Here is a 19,994-nt window from a genome sequence, read left to right as displayed (position 1 = left end):
GTTTGGTTAGGCTTTGGCATGGGTACACTTGTGGTGTGAGTGCAAAGCACACCACAACTAAAACTAAAAATGCGACGTCACTTTTATAGGACTCTTTCACGTGGATTTATTTATAATACTGTCGTACATTATTAAAGAAGCAAACCCCTCGCTGCACATCAGCTACACCTTCAGCAAACCTCAAACGTGCAGCACGAGGAATTTTTATGATAATTTAAGATGGTCAAAAGTTCTGGATCTGTTTGGCAAAATATTCCTGTTAAACTGAACAGTCACATCATCGATGACGTAAGATGACGTTCAGAAGGTTAACTGCAGTATGAGTGCAGGCCGTTGGGGGAAAGGGGGTGGGGTACAATCGCACTTCGGCACTGTTCATGTCAACTGTACCTAGTGTGAGTAAGCCCTGAGGTACTGGATGAGAGGATGAAGTAAGGACTGATAGGAGAGAGTTGTTTTAAAGGAATTTGTTTCCTCGTGCCAAACAGGGAAAAAAAAGTTCTGCATTTCCGAGACAGCATTTGTAAAAGTCATGAAGAGTGCAATAAGTCTCCAAGAGTTCACTGTTCATGCACTTGTGCCCTTGGAAATGCAGGTGTCTCCACTCTTCCACTGACTCGGTAGGTGTGGAGAATATGGAGTCATGTATTTACATGATCTATCCTTTTGGAAAAAATGGCGAAAAGTCCCCACATGACATAAATGTAATAGATTCATTAAGGTTTTTATATGTCTGTACTATTCTATAATGCGACTAAAATAGAAATAGTTCAAAGGTCTTGATTTGATTTGCCTTTACAACGAGTATGACTTTATCCAGATTAAGGTATCAAAATCTCTGTTTACATGGTAGACTCTTAATTAGAGTAATGACTTAATCGTATTATTGGTGTCCGTGTAAACGTACTGACTGATTCAAATCTTAGTCAACAGAGTCAGCTGCAAAGAATCACACTGTATTTGCTCCATTTAAGATCCAGCACAGACTTACAACCCAAAAAATTACAAACATGATGAATGCCCGACAGCCACTGACTGACATGGAGGATTTGTCAGACAGGCATGCTCGTACATCAGCAAGGCTTTCAGCAGAGCAGACAGGCCTTTTAGAGGCCGGCTATCAGTCAAACACAAGGAGAGCTAAATTATAACTCAAACTCTATGCCGCCACTGTTAAGGCAGACTGAAGTCCACCAGCCTTTGCCCTCTCTTTTCAGTTATATTGCAGGTTGAGCCGCTTCCAATGCTAGAGACAAGGTCACCATGTACCTGTGCCGCATCAAGAAAAGAAATGACATACTAGCAGAAGTAGTATTCGTGTGAAATGGATTGGGGAAACCAGATAGCACTGCAGAAAGTCAAAAGAATTTCCACGAAAATCAAAACTCACCAACTGAAGTCTACATTGTAAAACTTACGTTTCAAAAATTAAAGCAATTTCAACTGATTATTAATATATTACAAATATAACTTCAAATGTAATAAATATAATACTAATAATAATCAATTAATAATATTAAGTGTGCATAAAAGATTACATAAAACATTACAATATTGTCTGGATTTGTGGATTGGATTTTTATTATTCTAATCTACGGCGTTTTGAATGCTGACTAGATTTACAAATGACCCTTTATTTATTTTTGCTTTTCCAACATTTTATTAATTGCCATTTTTACAGTTTGTGAGGTGAAACCCCAATTTAATTCCTAAAGAAGTCGAAATACAACCAAATGTTATAAATACTTAAGTACAGAATATTTCACAGCCTTTCAAGGCCATCTAAAAGGATGTAAGAATTCTTCCATCTGCATTTTAAAACATTTCTCAGAGATGCAATGTCAGACACAATGCACTCAATTGAGCAAGAAACGTAATTGTAAGGGGTAGGGGTGGGTATTGGTTAGGTGAGCCCATTAAAAAGCATTGCATGCAGCTCAGATTGCACTGCACCGAGTCTGCAGCCAGACCCCTCTTAAAATATGCCTTCTTTAACTCCTTAAGAAGACGAAATACAACCAAATGTTATGAATCCTTCAGTACAGTATATTTCGCAGCCCTCCAAGGCCATCTAACATGATATAGGAATTTATCTGTCTGCATTTTAAACCATTTCTCAGACATGCAACATCAAACACGATGCACTCAATTGAGCTGGAGACATCATTGTAAGGGGTAGGGTTAGGGATGGGGTTGGTTGAGCCCATTAAAAAGCATTGCATGCAGCTCAGATTGCACTGCACTGAGTCTGCAGCCAGACCCCTTTTGAAATATGCCTGCTTTATTTTCTTAAGAAGATGAAATACAACCAAATGTTACGAATCCTTAAGTACAGTTATTTTGCAGCCCTCCAAGGCCATTTAACATAAAGCAAGTATTCTTCTGTCTGCATTTTAAACCATTTCTCAGACATGCAACGTCAGACACAATGCACTCAATTGAGCTAGAGTCATCATTGTAAGGGGTAGGGGTTAGGGATGGGGTTAGATGAGTCCATTAAAAAGCATTGCATGCAGCTCAGATTGCACTGCAGAGAGTCTGCAGCCAAACCCCTATTGAAATATGCCTGCTTTACTTCCTTAAGAAGACAAAATACAACCAAATATTACGAATCCTTAAATACAGTATATTTTGCAGCCCTCCAAGGCCATCTAACATGAAGCAAGTATTCTTCTGTCTGCATTTTAAACCATTTCTCAGACATGCGACGTCAGACACAATGCACTCATTTGAGCTAGAGTTATCATTGTAAGGGGTAGGGTTAGGTATGGGTTAGGTGAGTTCATTAAAAAGCATTGCATGCAACTCAGATTGCACTGCACCGAGTCTGCAGCCAGACCCCTCTTGAAATATGTCTGCTTTAGTTCCTAACAAAGACGAAATACAACCAAATTACTTTATGTAATTTACTTTATATTACTTTTTACTTTGTACTTGTTATGAATCCTTAAGTACACTATATTTCCCAATTCCATCTAACATGATGTAGGAATTTTTCTGTCTGCATTTTAAACCATTTCTTAGAGATGCAACGTCAGACACGATGCACTCAATTGAGCTAGAGACGTCATTGTAAGGCAGGGCTGTCCACACTCGGTCCTAGAGGGCCAGTGTCCTGGAAAGTTTAGCCCCAACCCTAATCAAACCCACCTGAACCAGCTAATCAAGCTCTTACTAGATGTACTAGAAACTTCCAGGCAGGTGTGTTGAAGCATGTTGGAGCTAAAGACAGCAGAAAACCGGCCCTCCAGGACTGACTTTGGACACCCCTGTTGTAAGGGGTAGGATTAGGGATAGGGTTAAGTGAGCCCATTAAAAAGCATTGCACATTGCAACTCCTAAAGAAGACGAAATAAAACCAAATGTTATGAATCCTTAAGTACAGTATATTTCACAGCCCTCCAAGGCCATCTAACATGATGTAAAAATTCTTCTGTGTGCATTTTGAACCATTTGTTAATGAATTTTATTAAGAAGTAAGCAGTAAGACAGATTTTGTCATCGCAATTCACAGACCTTGCAAAAGCTTCAGGGGCTTAAAAGTGATTTCTAAACTAATTCGCTAAACAAATATTTTGTCGAACATGCCGTGTACACTGCGAAACAAATTAAATTCCACAATGCCTGAAAACATGTTTAATACTGCAAGTAAACTTCTAAGATTTTCGCTTAGGTAGTCTCTCACTACGGAGAAATTAAACGTCCTATAGTCCTGTGTGTTTATGAGCCAAACCCAGCTGGACATCAGAGTTATTGGCCTATTAAAACTACATATTTGTACTTGGGCCTTTTCCTTCTACAGGCCAGCATTGCAATAAAGAGCAAAATGACAACAATCATTTATAATTCTTTCACAAGCACTCTAGCGTTTGAATAATTACAGCACTTATAATCTCTATGAGCTCACCCCGATGTGATCTGGCCCTCAAATTTGTCTGTGGCGCAACCCCCATTAAAATATAAAATAATGCACAATATAGTGCGTAGTTTCTTCGCAATCATCCAATGACCAAATTAAAATTATGCTACCTTTATAAGGTCGAATCCATTACAATTCTGATCAAATACACATTATTTTATGTATAGCGTGCGTGCGTCCCCCTCCCCTGAAAGACAATCATGCATTAAACCAGGCAGCGTTCAAGTCTGAGTGGTGACCGTAATGAATGCATTTCCTGGAGATACAAAATGTCAGGCCAAATATGTTTCTCTTCCATCAGAGCGCCGCAGCCTCCAGACGCATTTGTCATGAGGTTAACACAATGTTTTACTCTCAGATAAGCAAAACACAATAGATCTCTGGATGCGCCATTAAATGCTAACAAGCACGACCGCGATATTTACGCGTGCCATTTATCCACTTATTTTGACAAGCTCTCAAGTTTCACCTCGATACCATTTATTACACCTAAAACAAATAATATATTCACAGTCAGGCCTGTTATGCCTCATTAACACTCCTTTGTTTCTAAGCGAAGACCTCTGAGTGAAAACGAGGACAACATCAGAGTCCTTAGGGAGCCTTTTAGCCAGCTGGCACTCAGATTCCTGCATGGATCACCGCTCTCCTGATCATTGATCGATTGCTTTGCCTTTTAGCCCATGTCTTTGGGGGAAAAAAAGAAGAAAAAATTCCACCAAGGCAGCTGAGAAGCCCAATCAATGGATGGCCTAATGAGTTATTCACACCCATGTCCGAACACAAAGAGAGACAGGCTATACAAGAGATTCCTCACATGCCTAGATGGACAGAAGTAGGTCATGGCTTGTGTTGGAAATTAAATCCGTTATTAAGGAATAATATTTGCCATCATTGATCTTTTTTTTTTTTTTACCTTTATGAGTGCTAATTTTAATCTGAATTCATTTAACCTGAATAAACCAATGCTTGTCTTATGAATGTATTAATTGAAAATTGTCTAAAACTCATAATGGGCAAATATAATAACTAACACAAGATCCCACTTTGGTAACCACATTACATTCACAAAAGTGATTATATAGACCAAGGGTGTCCAAACTTGGTCCTGGAGGTGTCCAGGTGTCCTCCATATTTAGTTCCAACCCCAAACACACCCGACCTAGCTAATCAAGCTTTCTAGGTATACTAGAAACTTCCAGGGAGGTGTGTTGAAGGAATTTGGAGCTTAACTATGCAGGGCACCGGCCCCCCCAGGAGTTTGGACACCCATGATATAGACAGAAGACTTGTATTAAAGTCATGTGAAGTGTCCACTTTAATATCTCATATAAGTTTTCTTAAAATGTATCAAATACGAGTGATATTTTTATATAAAAATGAAGCTAAGTTGAGAAAGAAATCAGATGTGCGTTAGTAAATTTGATCTGTGCATTCAGTTCTACGGTGGCCTGAAATACACCTGCTACCATAAACAGAGAGGAAAAGACTGTTAGACCAAAACAGAGTAAGAAAGGGATTGATTAATTTAGCATTTTCTTCTCTTATATTTAATTTTAGATGTATTAATCAGATTATACAAACTTGCATGCTTTAATATGTACAAAAACAATTCATTATTGTGCACAGTTCAAATCTTATATCGTCATGCTATGACAATATATCTCTGTAATATCAAAAATGGTATTGCATATTGATATCTTTTATTATACAACAGTTCTGTCTGGTTCTTGAATCTGATTGGCTGATAGCCTTGCGATATTTTGCCAGTAACATCACACGAAGGCCTCTTCACCCTTCACTTTTGTGTATTACTCCGCCCACATACAGCCAGTAATAAGCAGAGATACACTACAGTTTGACAAATATTACTGCTGTTAGACAACAAAATGTACTTTTGAAGCTTTTTTAGGTGAGAATGTAGTTGTTTAGATTGCAACTATACAGTTTATTTGCAAGATTAGTGCCTATTTTAAAATAATTACAATTTCTGAGAGCTCGTCGGTGGCCATTACATTTACATTTACATTTAGTCATTTAGCAGACGCTTTTATCCAAAGCGACTTACAAATGAGGACAAGGAAGCAATTTACACAACTAAGAGCAACAATGAATAAGTACTAAAGGCAAGTTTCAGGTCTGTAAAGTCTAAGAAGGGAAGTGTTAGTAGTTTTTTTTTTTTTTTTTTTTTTGTACAGTTATTGTGATATTCAAAGAGGCAATTGCAGATTAGGAAGTGAAGTGGAGACTAAATAGTTGAGTTTTTAGTCGTTTCTTGAAAATAGCGAGTGACTCTGCTGTTCTGATGCAGTTAGGGAGTTCATTCCACCAACTGGGCAGATTGAGCGTGAGCGTTCGCGAAAGTGATTTTTTCCCTCTTTGGGATGGAACCACGAGGCGACGTTCATTCACAGAACGCAAGTTTCTGGAGGGCACATAGATCTGCAGAAGTGAGTGCAGATAAGAAGGTGCTAGGCCAGAAGTCACTTTGTAGGCAAACATCAGAGTTTTGAATTTGATGCGAGCAGCAACTGGCAGCCAGTGCAAACGGACTAGCAGCGGAGTGACATGTGCTCGTTTAGGTTCATTGAAGACAACTCGTGCTGCTGCATTCTGGAGCAGTTGAAGAGGCTTGATAGAGTTAGCTGGAAGCCCAGCTAGTAGAGAGTTGCAGTAATCCAGTTTGGAGAGAACAAGAGCTTGAACAAGGAGTTGAGCTGCATGTTCAGATAAGAAGGGTCGGATCTTTCTGATGTTATAGAGTGCAAATCTGCACGATCGAGCAGTTCTAGAAATGTGGTCAGAGAAGTTTAGTTGGTCATCAATCGTTACTCCAAGGCTTTTCACCATTTTGGATGCAGTAATGGTTGCCCCATCCATCTGGATTGAAAAGTTATGGTGTAGAGTCGGGTTGGCAGAAACTACAAGCATTTCCGTTTTTGCGAGGTTCAGCTGAAGATGATGATCTTTCATCCAGTGTGAAATATCCAACAGGCAGGCTGAGATACGAGCTGGAACCGAGGGATCATCAGGATGAAAAGAGAGGTATAGCTGGGTATCATCAGCATAGCAGTGGTAGGAGAATCCATGTCTCTGGACATTAGCCTGCCATAGTGTAGTAGACCAAAAACAGTTGACGCTTTCTGTCCACAAGATGGCGACAGAACAGCATAATAAGACCCTTACGCTTAGAACATTATCACAGTCTGATTTTTAACTACAGCTAGTCAAATCATTATTAAACTGGTAAGCATACCTGCCAACACTCCCGTTTTTCCTGGGAGTATCTCGTATTTCATACCAATCTCCTGCAACCATCACGTTTTTTTATTTCTTCTGGAAGACTCCCGTAATTTCACCCACCCCCGTCTTTGGTACAGTGGCACGTCACGTTCAGCCTTATAATCTTAAAGTGTGAGCATAATCAGCTGTTTTATCATCACTTTAGACATTACGCTATGAAGAGTAATTCTAACACTAGCTCTAAAGTGACAGTGAATTAGTAACTGCTTCTGCTGTTTTGGTGTCAGCTGCAGATGTAAATGAATGGCGGAAGAAAGTAGTTCCTAATAAAAGGGGGTTTTTAGACTTCCCGTGTTTGATTTTCTTATTTATATACACGATTGTGCCATCGAACTGTTGTATAAACGCAATATCACACTCGTAGCAGTGCCATGTGGCTGTATATAAGCATTGGTGAGAGGCTAAGGCCTCCCACCAGTGCTGATATACAGCCATATCGCACTGCTGCGAGTGTGATATTGATCATTGATTTCATATCAAAAGGTACAGTGGTGGAAAGACAACTAAAAAATCATACCTAAGTACTTGCACAAACATGTAGTGTGAATAAAAGTATCTGTTGTATATTAAATTCAAAATGTGAGTAAAATGTAGCCATTTTAAAAGTACTTAAGAGTATAGTGAGTATTACACTGTAAAGTTGATGTGTTTACATCCAATTTGTTTAGGATGTAACATTCTGTAGTGCATTTAGTGATCTTCCGATATTCGTTTATCATTCCTTCCTACCTACCAACCTACTTCCTTTCTTTTGTCCTTTATTCATACGTTCGATTGTTTGTTCGTTCTTCCCTTCATTCCTTCCACTCATTCATTTGTTCCTTCATTCTTTTGTTCCTTCATTTATTCATTTGTTAATGTTTTCCTCCGTTCTTTAGTTTGTTCAATCCTTCCTTGAATCTTTTCTTCATTCATTTAGTCCTTCCTTCATTAGTTCAGTCCTTCCTTCCTTCATTTGGTTGTTCCTTCCATTTCTTGTTTGGCTCTTCCTTCCATTCTATATTCATTCCATTAAGTGATTGTTTAGGGCTGTTTGACGATGTCAGTCATCCTTCAGTGGACATCCTTCAATTTTTTTCAATGCTTCTAAAAGGTTTGCTGCATTTATTAAGTTGTAAAACAGAGAAAATGTACACTAGCAATCATTTTTGCATACAAATAGAACATTCTAATATATGTAGGAAATAATCTAATTAAAGCCTGATTATGTAGTTATTATTTTGACACTTGGGAAATTATTTTCGTCTGTGATGTTTTCAACTTCATATAATTCCTGACAACAGCCATGTCTCCTTTCCTAGTTATGCCTGCCTCTCATATATTACTTTATAACAAGCCATAAGCAACAAACACTTATAGTAAACAGTTACATCCCAATTTAGCCCAATGCTGCCCAGAATCACATAATGGTAGCTGCACATTAGGGGAGACTTTATATAGGGCCCTTGTGATTTACAAAGGTATACTCTGCAAATATTCACACTATTCCATTTTTCAGACTGATGATACACAGGGCAGCTTTTAAGGCAGTGTTGCCAGGCAACACCAGAGAAAATGGCCAACAGTGTAAAACAATTTAGTCAATACTGAGCCTCTCACAATTACTGTGATGCTGAACTTGTTGCATGCATCCCGGCATCATTTTCAAGTACTGACCCCTGAATCACACGCTTAAGAGGACACAACAAGGAGGTCAATAATGGATAACACCGGCCATTAAATCAATTCTGCAATCTTCAGAGCCAATCATTTATGCTGTGCCATTTGAGTAGCTGTTGGCACACCTTACCACATTACAGAGATGTCTATTTTACAGTGGCAATTTCCATTTTATAGGTTTAACACAGCAAACTCACCCCTTTTTAATGCTCCCTAAGGAATGCGCATCCTTGGATTGGAATTTGCTGAATTACGGTATAACCTGGAGATCAGAGATACAAAGAGCAAATCAAGTGTTAAGAGTTTGTGATCCATAAAATTACTCTTGCAGTCAAGATGAGATCCCCTGTCTATGAAAACCACAATGCCAATGTTTCTGATGAAGTCACGTTGGCAGAAACAGCCGATCTGAGGCGGAGTGTGCAACTATAGTGAATGATATCTGTGGGTGAACATTTTTGCATTCTAGTGTGACGACATCAGAGCTGCCTTTCATTTCCATCTCTAAATGTTTAAAGCTTGTGCATTGACACCTTATGCATCTCATATAGTCCTGCTGCTTGTGCCAAACCAGGAGATTAGAAATGCCATATTCCCTCAGTTCATTACACGCTTCCTTGAGAACTACAATAACAATTGCCTGCACTGCAGAAAAAAAAGTATTTGATGTTCATTATCCTTTCTGTTGATTCCCCCCTTACTCTTCTTTCCTCTCTCGCTGCCTTTCAAGCTGCTTCCATTCATCCCAGATAAAATGAATCCCCCAAATTACTGCAGATCACTGCAAGAAATGCACAGCAATTTAATATTGATGATAATTGCGTTCAACATTAATTATCTATTTAGATTGTTTTGCAATTCTGATGAGGCATGCTGGTAGTTAGGCAGCTCTAACTGGTGACAATATGTGCCACGTGCTGATCTACAATTGCAAAACAATCAATCCTTCCATTAAGATTTGTGAAATGCCCTAGAAATGATTGAAATTATTCATGAAATTCAATCATTCCAAAAGCTGCCAAGCTAAATTCCTTTAAAGAGTTTGTTATCCAAGAATGAAAAGTATGTTATTAATTACTCACCATCGTGTCGTTCTACACCCCTGAGACCTTCATTTGTCTTTGGAATACAAATTTAAATATTTAATTTATTAATTATATTAAATGATTTCTGAGAGCTCCCATACACTCTCAGAAATAAAGAGACGAGAGAGATGCAGTACCTTTTCGAAAAGTACATATTTGTACCTGAAGGGTCCATAACGGTACCTCAAAAATACTTTTTAGGTACATTTGGCTACTAAGCCCCAATCCCAATTCTATTTTTTGTACCCCTACCCCTTCCCCTTCGGCCACTACAACTGAGAATTGGGACAGCACTAGAGCACCTGCACACGTCATCATATGTCATCGCAATCTCTTGCTTCATATGAGATCAGGCGATGGCGACTGCTGTAGTTATTCCAGTTGTGTTATGTTTTGCTATTTATCTTCAGGAAATCACAGAAGGCATATATGATGTTATCATAACGATCTAATGTGGCAATAAGATCGTAACTGAACTGTGCATTTACACAGGGGTCATATTCATCAATGTAAACACACGAAAACAACACTAACATTATAGCAGACACTGTAAAAAGCCTATTCCCAGCCACTAGACTTTTCTGACAGTGGATTTGAGTGTAATCGAGTGTCAATATGTTGTGGGATTGCTATACAGGAGTTATGAGTATGGATTGTAGATTGTGAATTTTAACGTTGGGGGAGCGGTTATTTTTTTAAAGCATGAAGGTAAAACACAAACTTGGTTATGATTATATTAAAACGTGTTTGTTTGTCGTAAAAGCTCTTAATAATGACAAAAACATTAATTTGTGGATCTCCTTAATTCTGGCTTGAGCAATACTGCCGATGTGGCTGGTGTATTCTGGGGAATTTTCATACCCCTTGGTTTCGAGTGTGGTCCTGAAAAATCTTCGTTCGAAGGGCTATTCACCCCTTCCCTTTAGCCCTACGCCTTCAAGCTAAAGAGAACTGGGACAGCCCTACCCCTTGACGTGAATGCGCAAAATGAGGGGTAGGGCTAAGGGGAAGGCTAATGGGATTGGGCCTAATATGCACCTTTTAGGTACCACTGTGGACTATGTGGGTACAAATATGTATTTTTTAAAAAGGTACTGACCCTGTGACAGCTCCCAAACCTTTACTTGAGAGTGTAGACTGCAAGGTTTCTGACTCATTCAAAGTTCAGAAAGGTACCAAAAACATCCCCAAAATATATCTTTGATGGTGCAATCTGAATATTTTATACAAATATTATTATATACATTAAACAAAAACAATGACTTTATTCAACTACTCAGTGTCAGTATAGGGTGCGCATTCACATATTGTGCTTGGACGCACTTCTGATGAATTACCTTGCACATGGCTGTGCTTTGCTTCAAACAGATGAAGCTGCACATTATACTGACACTGTAATGTAATGTGTATTTATTTAGCTCATTTACTGTGTATGGCCATACACCCAAAGCGCTTCACAGGCATGAAGGGGTCTCTCCACACCACCACCAGTGTGCAGCATCCACTTGGATGATGCCGCTGCAGCCGCAGAACAACAGCGCCAATGTACTCACCATACACCAGCTATAGATGGAGTAGAGAGACAGTGATGGAGCCAATTCAGTGGATGGGGATGATTGGGGGCCATGATGTGCAAGAGCGGATGGAGGGAGTTTGGCCAGGACACCAGGGTTACACCCCTACTCTTTACAAGAAGTGCCATGGGATTTTTAAAGACCACATATAGTCAGGACCTCAGTTTAACATCAAATCCGAAAGATGGCGCTTACTGACAGTATAGTGTCCCCTTCACTATACTGGGGAATTAGGACTCACATAGACCACAGGTTAAGAGACCAAAGGTCTCACTAACACCACATCCAACAGCAACCTCGTTTTCCAATGTTGTCTCCCATCCAGGTACTGACCAGGCTCATCCCTGCAGGGGCTGTGGCTAATAACATTGACAAGAAGAAACTATTGAATAAAGTCATGATTTTTGTTTTATGTTCTCACAATAGTATTATTGTAGCTTGGTAACATTCCGATTAAACCAATGAATTTGTATGATCTGTTTTGATGACGTTTTTTGGTTCCTTTTCTGAGCTTTGAACAAGTCTGGACCATTGCTGTCTATGGAGGATGAGGGAGCTCTCAGATTTCACTTAAAATATCTTAATTTGTGTTCCAAATATGAACGAAGGTCTCATGAGGTCAACATGACGTTGGTTAATTGAGTAATTAATAAGACTGTTTTAAATTTTAAGTTAACTGACCTAACAAACAACCCATTAATAATCAAACGATCATTCAAAATGGTACCTATAAGGCAAGATAACCAATGCCTCCAAGATTCAATCATTTGCCAGTCTCACATTGAAGGAGAAGCTTGTTGTCAGCTAGGTACTTCACCTCAGGAAGAACATTGGTGATAACGAGACCTGTCCAGCTCTCGCTGAAGTCTTTCAGGCCATTAGTGAGAATCAGAGCAAGTCCAGTTCATCACACACTGATCTCGGTGCTTAAGCCAGCGGCGTCATTAATATCAGACCTGGGCTGACTGCCTTCTAGCCCTTACAGGAGTGCATTAATATATGCCATCTCGCAGTTAACAACAGAGATGGAAGAAATGTCTCCAACACAACCTTCACTGTGGGTTTAACCGGATGGAAGCGAGACGTGCTGGGCGACTAGAGTGCGTGAGAGTGTATCCATGCAACTAATGAGGGGAATCAATCAGGAACACGGCCGTCTCTAAAGCCAAAGCCTCCCGCTCTGGGGAGACACTGTCAGGAGCTGCTGTTCTTGGATTTGTGTTGTTCGAACCAACTGCTACAGTAACAATAGATATCACCACAGGGATATTTATTCAAAGTGAGCACAAACCACATTATACCTTAAGCTACATCGATGAATCACATCAATGAGTGCTCTGAAACTATTTCTTACCTCGCTACCGGTGCAAGTAACAGTAGGATGTCTTTTAACTCCCTAATTTTAAAAGTACTTAGTCAACTTTTTCTACTTTTTATGATGTTTTATGACATTTTTATGATGCTGATGCAATGACAAGTATCAGACGTGACTTGCCACCAGTCACCACATAGATATTTATTCAAAATGAGCACAAAACACATTACACCTTAAGATCCATCGATGAATCACATCAATGCATTCTCTGGAATAATTTCTTACCACAATTATTGCACAAATTACAGTAGTATGTCTTATAACCACTGGATTTTAAAAGTACTTGGCCTACTTTTTCTACTCAGACATATTTTATGATGCTGATGCAATGACTAGTATCATATATATGACTTGCCACCAGTGTTCAAGTCACAAAAAGGCACATGCTTTGAATACCACGACACAGCAGCAAGCCGCAAGCCAATGGAGCACTGAAGGACTTCAAAACCAATCCCAGTGATCTGGAGTGATGTCGCTAGACACTGTGCTTTCTCAGCTGAACAAAGCCAGTGCTGCGTTTATGTGGCCCTTTATGTGAGCAATATTGATGGTTGTGAGTGGAAATTAGCTCTGTCGTCAAAACAGAAAGCTGCCAACGACTGTCAAAGTAAAGAGAAATGCATAAAGCAAGCAAAAACACCAAAATAGACTGTGACAGACTAGCAAATTGTTTTAAGTCAGATTTGAAACAAATCAGTTTTGTCTATGGTGGCTGATGGAATTGAGCAAAAACCTCCTTTCTATATACTCAAGTGCATTATCAGCTGCATTGTCAGCCATAGCAGTAATACTGCAGCATTTCAATATATTTGTTCATAACAAGTGCTAAAAACATCTTACAATTAAATGGTACCCCAAAAAAGATTCAACATCATGGTATTATTATGGTATTTTGGTAATATCACCATGGTACCACTTTTTTGTAAGAGACGTTCATAGAGATAAGACCTTACAATTTTTCTACAATTCTATTCATGTACAACATTCAGAAAAGTGACCAAATATGCATAAGCTATCATGTTTCTATTGTATTCTGGGAATAACTATAACACTATAACATACCTTAGGAAAAAAAAAAAAAACAATAAGAGTGTTCAGAGATAGCTACATAAATTCAGGTAGGAACAACTAAACTAAGGCCGTACTCACACTATGTACAGTTGCCTTGAACCGGGCCAAAGCACGCTTGTCCCCCCTCCTATCTCCCCTGATGGCCCGCACTCATTACATTCGGGCATGGGCACGCTTACGTCATCGATATTGCGCTGTTCAGTAAGTGCTCTCACTCAGCACAGTGGAGATTTCTTTAGTTATATTGTTTTAGTCATCAAATATTTCGCTGAACAGATCAGCCACTTTTGACATTCATAAACAATCATAAAGTCCTCATGCTGCAGGAATTAGGAGGTTTGCTGAAGGTGCAGCTATCATGCAGTGAGGGGGTTTATGTCTTTAATAAACTACGATAGTTTGCGTTCATTGAACAGTAAGAATGATTAATTAATCCATATCAAACAGTCCTGTAAAAGTCACATCTCGCTTTCAGTTTCGGGCTCAGGCATGCTTTGCATTAACGCACAAGTGTACTGCGCAAAACCCCAAGTGATCCGTGCTCTGGCATACCTCTTCCAACTGGGCCAGGGCGGCCAAGTGAACCATGCCTGAGCCCGATTCAGAGCACTCACACTTCTCAAACGATCCAGGAAATGGGCCTGGGCATGGTTCGGACAGCAGAGTGTGACTACGCCCTAATTATTCCAGTGTAAACTTGCTAAAAAGCAAGTAACTTCACAAGGTGTTAAAAAGGTTCCTCTGGTGAGAAAGTCCTTAATGACCCATGGCCTTTTAGTATCATGTTATATTTCAAAATATCATAGCACTGTACTCACAGCACTAGCGAAGGATGTTATTTGCAGAGTCCTTCAAATATTACCAAGAAACTATTATATGCACACAAACTCACAAGCTATAATTTTCAGCAAAACATAGTTATCCTTAGTCAATTATTTCCTGGAGCACCTCTTTTTTTTAACTACATCTCTTTGAGCAAGCTTTCAGAAAAAGAAAATTACACTGTATTAGGCATCACTGGGAGAAGTTTTACATCTTCAAATCTGAATCCACTACAATGTGAGTGGGAAACGGCAAAGACATCAGAAAAGAAATGAAAAACCATGAACAATAGCGTTTCATCAGGCAGAATATGCAGGGACTTTGACTGGCCATCAGATTCAATCATCTTCAACTTTTGCAGACGTTTTCATTTGCACACTTCAGTTGACAGCATAAAATATGTTTTCTTGTTTTCCCTGCACCGTGCGGCAGTAATAGCATCTTCATCACCATCTAAACAGCAAGCACGGGCATGATTGAGTCTGCTTGTCTGACAGTATTGTGCGTAGGCTTGCAACTTAATTTTTCTGTAAATCCACTCAAGGAACAAATGCACCTTTTATTTGTATCATGATATAGCAATCTAAACTCATCACACTTATCCACACACTGGTGACTCCACCCACACCTTTGTATCCAACCTCCATTATTTACCCATCTCTGTTCAAATGATTCAGACACATTCTTAGAAAGATATGCATACGAATGAAAGATTACACAAATTTAAGATCCAGAGGATGAAACAGCAGCAGATTTTCTGCAATGCCCTGCACCCCGTGACCTTGCTTACTTAATGATGCCTCCCAGAAGCCATAGCATAAACCTATTACAGCGCTGACCTTAGACCCTTTGTGAAGCCGTTATAATCCTCCCAGCGCACCGAACATGAGGATTTTGAAAGAATATCAACCCTGTCCTCCAGCAATGGCAGGTAATCAATCGAAATCTTATTTTGAACAAGCACTGCATTATTTCTCAACCCTGAGGGAATTAATCATCAAGGCTAACCGTTAGCAAAACAACCCAGTGTTGCTGAAGCTGCGTTGTACCTAAATAGAATTGAACAAGGTAGTATTCGGAATTGAATTGAGCTATATTTCATGCAATATGTCATGCTAAATTAGCCCTGTAATCAATAGCCATGCTAGATAATTATACATCCCGGCATGAACCATGTAAGTAATTTAGCGATCCATTACTTAATTCAGTGCAAAAATAACTCAATATCTAGATAGGGGAGCGTGCATCTTGTAAGGAATTGATTCATGTTTTGTACTAACCATGTTTAAGAACAACAGTAAAAGCTGTGCTAATGCTATTCATATATGCCTCAGACTCAGATTCTGACCTCTACCAACGTCAAATCACACCCTAAACAAGTCAAGCGACACCAACACTCCATTTCGCTGCGGATTGGCTGCAATGATAGGCATCTCAGCAGGCCAATGAACAATGCCAGAACCAAGGCAGTCCAGCACTGGCAGATGGACAAATGAGTGGTCAGGTGCCTTCACTAGGCTCTTTGAGTGATGATGATGATGAGCCTGTGTTTGGCAGGTCACTAGCACAGATGGTAAGAGCCTCACTTTCCCGCTGCTTCCCAGTCGGCTTTACTTTTTCATTCGACGCCTGACATCAGTATCATGTCTAAGTGAATTGTCTGTTCATGTGGAAGAAGTCGTCGGAGTAGCTTAGAGAAACAACTCTTGTACACACCTGCTCCCTATGGAGAGAGCTAAGTTTAGGCGGCAACGTCGATGTAGCAACCTCTTAGTTAACAAAACATGCGAAAACACTACATACATCTTACCAGCTTGCCACATGTCGCACAGCATGTCCTATAAAAGAAACAGAATGCTCATTTTAAAATTCACTTACTCGCTACGTGCAGGAAGCAGCAACGGCGTTAGCTTATACACACATAAACGACCTCTTTATTCCCACCGTCCTAAACTAGAGTTCAAGTCGACTAAATGCCATTATTCTCTGCTGAATAGATGCTCAATCTTGCTTGCATAATGACAGAGGAGTGCGGTCATTGTGCGCATCTTTGGTATGCATCAAATACAGTTCGGTAGGAATGGAGCTGGCAATGACTGGAATAGCAAATGACCTTTGTTGTATTGATTCTGGCGTGGGCCACACAAGGCTGTCAGGCCATCTAAAAAGCGCTGGGGCCCTTTAGGAGACCAAATGAAGCTGTGAGCTGCTAAATGAACACTCTGCGCCATGGAGTTTTGTTGGGAACAGCTTTTAAAGATGCAATAAAGACTTTTATGCACATTTTTACTGCATCAATTAAGCTCACGGCCCCTGCGCAATGCTCTATATTGGCATGTTTAACTGAATTATAAATTTATCCTCTACTATGCAAATGATGAACCTTCAGTCTCTAGGAAACAGAAGACATTAGCTATTCCTTTTTAAAGTTTGGGAGTAGTTCAGTGCGAAGACAGATTAATATTAGAACAAGCCTGATTTTAAGACACTGGTGCAGAAAAGATTTGGTGAGCAGGGTTTCCAAGGTCAAGGAAAACCTGAACATCTTATAAACACGAAATGAGGATTTCCAGGCATGAAAAGTCAAGGAAAAGCCTAGGAGATTCATAATAAATGTGTTTCATGCTTTCCAAAATGTCAGAGTGCAATTTGTGTTGTAAAACAAGTATATAGTAAGTCACATACCCACAAACTTAAGTACATTCTAATCAATACACTGCATAAGCTGTAACCCAGCAAACAAGTTTGTGTTTAATAGACGTCTAACAGAGATCTAAACATAGACAACTTGGCTCAAAACAAGGCTGAACTTGGGCTGTCAGAGCAAATCTAATAAACATCTAAGAATAGCCCAAAACTAGATCTCAAATAAACAGATTAGACAGACTTTATATGTGTAGCAGTGGTGCCCCCAGAAAATTTTCTTAGAGATAGTCAGAAGAACTACCCACGCGAACGCTGGGAGGACATGCAAACTCCACACAGAATTGCCAACTGACTCAGCCGAGGCGCGAACCAGCGACCTTCTTGTTGTGAGGTGACAGCACTACCTACTGCGCCACTGAATCGCCTACTCTTGAAATATTGCAATTTATTCCTTGAAATAATTCAGCAAGTAGATGTGCAAACCAAATAAAAGTCAATATTATAAAACAATTTTCATTTATATAAATAACTTTTCAGTTATTTCTCACATACTTTTATTGTACAGCATGCAGTATGTGCCATGTCTAAAATTAATGAAAGGTTAATGAATTATTTAAACAGTCAAATAAACAAATTGTACTAAAGGCATTCCAATATACATACACACTCACTATACAGACCCTAATAATATCATTTATCCATACTCTTTTTTGAGCCACAATATTATTAATACTGCTTATTGATATACCTTAAGGTAAATGTTACATTGCCATTGCTGTATATTGAAGGTGTGTGCGTACCGTCAATGATGAGCGGGGAGGGGGAGGGGCAGTGCTATGTCAGTGGCACTAATGAATCCACAATAATTTAGTGGCTCCATTTCATTCATTCATTCATTTATTAAAATATTTAACATTTTTCTTAAGTACATTTAAATGAATAGCATCAACAGCAAAGTCAATGGCTTGACCACAGGGGTGGCCAGAGTTTACACAGGGTTGGCTGCTGCCATTGGGGGCATCCCTGATGTGTAATCATTCACTTATGTCTACTTGATGTCTAGTTTGGCCTATTCTTAAATCCCATGCACACTGAGACGTTTTTTTGCTCGCGTTTTCCATCGACGTTTAACGCCTCATGACTAAATAAAGGGCGTCAATTTAATCATGCACACCAACGTGCAAAACAGCAGCCGTAAAAGCAGCATTTAAAAACAAAACACGTCAAAACCTAAAGTTACAGTAAAGAGCACTTGGAGACGCAAAACTGTCAATGCGAGCGCACATAGAGTTGCTAGTTAAATGAATATAATAATATATCAAATGAACTGGTTGTAGATGAATTCGGAGAAAAACCATAACAACATTTGATGAAAATGTTCTCTGGTTAATATTTCCACCATCTTGCAAACTACATCTCGTATGGTTCAATAGGATCTCGATAACTGCGAGTTACTCCTCTAACTTACTACAAGTTACGCCCTTTCATCTTACACCCCCCATCTTGCAGTCTGCCGATAGATACACTTGCACAAGTCATCTCTTGATGCATCCTTGACAAAAGAGGCAGAGCTAGTACACATTGGGGAAATTTACCGGTACTTGGCAAGATGTGAACTTTGAATTGGAACAGTACTTCAGCAACAATTGATGACGTTTCACGAGGACACAAGAACGCAAGTACAGACAAGAATGCAGCCAGTGTGTTTCCTACAAGTGGGCACACAAAGAATTGAAATTGTTTTAAAATTGCACATAAACAGACACAATGGAAACGTCCCAATAAGGCTAATACCTCTGTTGTTTATTAAACTTTGAGACTACTTTTGATAAAAATGAATGGAAAACATTGGCAAACAGCAAATTAAGCATCTGCCCGAATAAAAGCGTCTTCTTTTGTGAATGTATTATTGATCTCTTGACCGACAGTGCAAAAGACTTGCTCCAAGCTTTAAACACCCCCTCTATTTTCCGTTCAGTCAAGACGTTTGATTCCACCGCCAACAAATCCAATAAGGTTCAACCCATTTATACGCGAGTAGTTCTACAAATCAATGTGGCTTGGGATACAGCATGAGCGTGGTGAAACCCTACAAGGATCAATAGCACAATAACACACCTGGAAGGAGCCCAGGAGTGACACAAAAGCAACATCTGAACGCCAGCTTGTTTATGCCGTCCAACGAGATCTGCTGTCAAAAGCCCTGCACGCGGATTACAAAGGAAAAACTGATGAGAACAATGTGGAGCAAAAGGCACACGTGAAGGCAATGGTAAACACGTCTAATACTTGAAAGACAAAAGGGTGCACTTCAGTCCTGAGTGTGGCGGATTATTTACATCCCTGCAAACACAAAACACAATAATTCAAGGTGGACTCTTCACAGCTTGCATGCATGAATTATTTGCGTTTCATAAATTAAAGATTTGTGTCTTTGTTGCTCCCTGTCTTGGCCAAGGCCCCAGTCTTATTCAACTGAGAGGTGTTGAAGAAACAGCGAGTGTGGGTTGAGACACTGTTTGGGCGCATGTGGCAGCAGG

The sequence above is a fragment of the Danio rerio genome, chromosome 4 (assembly GCF_049306965.1).
Source record: "Danio rerio strain Tuebingen ecotype United States chromosome 4, GRCz12tu, whole genome shotgun sequence".
NCBI lineage: Eukaryota > Metazoa > Chordata > Actinopteri > Cypriniformes > Danionidae > Danio > Danio rerio.
The sequence above is the reverse complement of the archived record's forward strand: the minus strand, read 5'-3'. Positions refer to the sequence as shown.